Here is a 581-nt window from a genome sequence, read left to right as displayed (position 1 = left end):
ATTATTATTATTATTATATTGCATATTACTATTATACGAACGAAACCGGAAAATTTGCTTTAATCAAGGAAAACCTTCCTTCTTTCATAACGACAATGACATGGCTATGGAATATGTCTGTTTTATTATGTCCATGTACACTGTATACACATAACCGAGTGCTACCGGTTCTCGAAAAGAATAGAACGAGGGGGGGAGGGGGGGGGCTGAAAATCGGAAATCTTCTTTCTCCGGGATTATACCGTTTCCTGCCTCGAATCCCAATTCCCTACATCCGGCAGAGCGATTCTAATTCCCCAACGTTAACACGGAGCATACGACAGCGCGACGCCGCACCATGCTCTAATAAATAAACCTCTCTCTTTGAATCTTTCATCAATTAAAAAAAAATTTTATTATATGATAATTTTAAATATATTAAAATATATTTCGTTTAAAATATCTAGCGTCGTGGCTGTATGCTTCTTTTTATATTTTATAAAAAATTATTAATTAAATTACATTAAAAAAAAAGTTGTGAAATAAAATTATATTTTGATATAACTTCATATTAATAAATAATAAATTGATTTGAAATATCA

This window comes from Atta colombica, unplaced genomic scaffold (assembly GCF_001594045.1).
Source record: "Atta colombica isolate Treedump-2 unplaced genomic scaffold, Acol1.0 scaffold27, whole genome shotgun sequence".
Taxonomy (NCBI): Eukaryota; Metazoa; Arthropoda; class Insecta; order Hymenoptera; family Formicidae; genus Atta; species Atta colombica.
This window is presented reverse-complemented; position numbering follows the sequence as displayed.